A 3,691-nucleotide genomic window follows, 5' to 3' on the forward strand; every position below is an offset into this window, starting at 1 on the left:
AAAATCCGACTTTTGTTGGTTCGGTTTGGTTTATAGATTTAAAAATCCGAGACAATTCGTTTGGTTTGGTAATTGAAAAATCCGAACCAACCCGGTCCATGTACACCCCTACTCACGTGGTTAGAAATTATGTTAGTATTTATGGGTAAACATTTCGTATAAATCTATAAATAAGAAACCTACGAGGAAGAAATGAAATAGAAGTCGTTATTATTTTTTGCTAAAGATAGAGAGATGAATTAAAGAAATGCACAAAGACAATGAAAGAAAAACTAGCGAGTAAGACATAAAGAAATAATGAAAAACCTTTATTTTTGTTGTTGAAGAAAGTGAGGAGAAAAAGATTACAAACTAGAAGGTATAGATATTGACGTAAATTGCATTAATTCGCAAAGTTTTAACTAAAATATATAATTTGATTTAATTTTAATGAAATAAGGTGGAAAAATAACTAAAAAATTTCATGAGTTAATAATCGTTAACTTGTATCGAGTTGTAACAATTTCTCAAACACCTGGAATTGATATATTGTGGAGGTTATCAAAAACCTTCACAAAAAAACCGCCATAATAAAATTAATTTTGAGGAGGTGGGAACAAACGCCACGAATTAAATATATAGAGGGGGTCTTTTACGACCCCCACACTTAAATCGCCACAATAAGAACTATTTTGTGGGGGTTGGCTCAAACGCCACAAAACAAACATATAGTGGGAGTTTTTTTATGACTCCCATAAATAAACCGCCACAATTTACCAAATTCTTTGTAGTGTTAGGCCAACTTTTCGCTGTTAGCTTTTATCTAACATATAGTTGTTAAGACTTAAATGTTAATTAGTTGATTTACATTTTAACTTAAAAAACCTTGGTGAGCAGCTTGTTGAAAATTTCGCTGTTAAAATTTTTGGGTTCGACACATACTGCCATACACAAATACATATATATTTTTGTATATGTCGAACTTACAGAACTTTTTAATTTTAAATCTCCAAGTCCTCTTTCAAGTAAAGTTATTTGCTTTCTTTATATCTTGTGTAAACCCAGTAAATGTATAAAGAAACGTAAATCCCGTCGATTTAAATAGTGTTGACAGTATAAAGATTTAAATGACACTGACACTCAGCAGTTGACCTTGATGTTTAGGCTGAATTCTAATTGATTAGTAAGATATTTAGAAAAAGGAGAGTGTTAGTATGCAACATGAATAAAAATGCTTGCTGTCAACTCCCTATGAAGAAAGCTCCTTGCCTATATTCCTTTTTTCACACGTCCGTGATCTTTTCCTATATGAACGCAATTTGAATATGACATATAGATCATTAGATAGCAATTAGGATAATGTACTAACAGAAGATAAGATATTTGGAATAGAACATGACTATATGTTATCAACTTAGGATGCATAAAGCCGAAACGCTCCGTGCACCTCCAAATAGGAGCAATGTATATAGTTTTTGAAGTGATACAATATCAATCAGGAAGAGTCAAGGACCGTAATCAGCAAAGATATCGATTCATTGCCTTCAAGGTTTAGCTATCACCATCACCATGATAGACTAGCAACAGAACAACAACATCCATTCAACTCAACTTTGTCTAGATATCAAATAAGCTTCCAGCATAACTGTGATGACCCAAAAGGTCATCACTTGTTTTAGAAATAAATTCTGCGTTCCGAGGCCTTAAAAACTTCTTTCTGTCTCACCTCGATTTACGTGCGTAGTCCAGGCGCGTAACCGGAAAGTCATTATGTGAAAATCTGTGAAAAATGATGAATTTTATCTTTAAAATGAGTTTAAGTTGACTTCGGTCAACATTTTGAGTAAACGGACCTGGACCCGTGATTTAACGATCCCGGAGGGTCCGTAGGAAAATATGGGACTTGGGCGTATGCGCGGAATTGAATTCCGAGGTCCCAAGTCCGAGAAATGAATTTTTGAAAGAAATTGTTTTGCTGAATTAATTATGAAATAAAGAAAAGAATTTATGTTTGAAACCATTGTTATCGGGCCCGTATTTTGGTTCCGAAATCCGATACAGGTCTTATATATGATTTGAGTCGAGCCTGTGAAAATTGGTATGAAACGGACTTGAAATGACGTGAATCAAACCTTATTTGAGAAATTTGGAAAATTTGAAGTTCTTAAGTAATTTCATGATTTTGATGCTAAATTCATAGTTGTTAATATTATTTTGGTGATTTGAATGCACGAGTAAGCCCGTATGATATTTTTAGGTTGGTATGCAAGTTTGGTTTGGAGCCCTGAGGGCTCGGGTGAGTTTTGGATAGGCCACGGGGTGGATTTTGTACTTGAAAAATTGCAGGCTTCAGCTGTTTCATTGCAGGCCTGCAGGGGCTCGCAAATGCGAAGGCTGAGTCACAAATGCGAAACAACCCAAGCCAGACCTTCCTCGCAAATGCGAGATTTTTCCTTCGCAAATGCGATACTTCCCATTTGGGCATGTTATCGCAAATGCGATTGTATGTTCGCAATTCCGACTCACAAATGCGAGGGTCACTTCGCAAATGCGAGCTTAGCAGAAGTCTGGGTTCGCAATTGCGACATCTGCGACCTACAATTTTATAACTTAGCCGAAAATCTTTCATTTTTCACACGCTTTCAAAACCAAAACACTCTTGGGCGATTTTTCTAAGACAACTCTTCTTCCAAATCGATTGTAAGTCAATTTTAACTCGTTTCCTTTAATCATTAACATCTTTTCACATGATTTCAACTCAAAATCAATGATTTTCATGGGGGAAATTGGGTGTTTTGGGTATAACCTAGGTTTTTCGAAAATTGGGGATTTGGACCTCAATTTGAGGTTCGGTTTCAAAATAAATTATATATTTGAGTTCGTGGGGGAATGGGTAATCGAGTTTTGGTTCGAACCTCGGGTTTAGAACATGTGGGCCTGGGGGCGATTTTTGACTTTTTGGGTAAAACTTTGGAAACTCATTTTCATGCATTAGAATTGATTCATTTAGCGTCTATTGATGTAATTAAGTAACTTGTGGCTAGATAAGAGCGAATTGGTGGTGGAATCAAGAGGTAAAGCGATAGTTGAGGCTTGAATTGTGTTCGTGGCATCGAGGTAAGTGTTTAGTCTAACCTTAGCTTGAGGGATTAGGAGTCGAGTCCTATTTGCTATGTGGTATTTGTTGAGTACGACGTATAGGCATGGTGACGACTATCTATACGTTGGTGTCAAGCATGCCCGTGAGTCTTATATTGTGATTATTACGATTTCGTTGTGTTATTCATGCTTTGGTGATGATTTCTATTGTTGGGCAAAGTTTGTGGAATGTAATTATGACATATGAATATTGAGGAGCGTTGGCTCAAGTTGTATAATGAAATGTGAAAGTATAAGTGGTAATTGAACCTTTTAGAGCATTGGCTCAAGTTATGAAGTGAGTTGTAAAGTAACAATGAGAAAAAGAAGAGAGTTATTACGTGGCTTCCCTTGCCGGGATGTTGTTGCTTTTAATGTTATATCCCTTGCCGGGACGTTGATGTTTCTTTTGATGTTGTTCCCTTGCCGAGACTTGATTGTTGAACTATTGTTCCCTTGTCGGGATTCTTATTGTAATTTCATTTATTCCCTTTCCCTATTATTTGTGATTGTTGTTTGGGTGAGGAAGAGTGTTAAAGCACGAAGGGTGATGCCGTGTATTGTTTTGGTGAGA

The sequence above is a fragment of the Nicotiana sylvestris genome, chromosome 4 (assembly GCF_000393655.2).
Source record: "Nicotiana sylvestris chromosome 4, ASM39365v2, whole genome shotgun sequence".
Classification (NCBI taxonomy): Eukaryota; Viridiplantae; Streptophyta; class Magnoliopsida; order Solanales; family Solanaceae; genus Nicotiana; species Nicotiana sylvestris.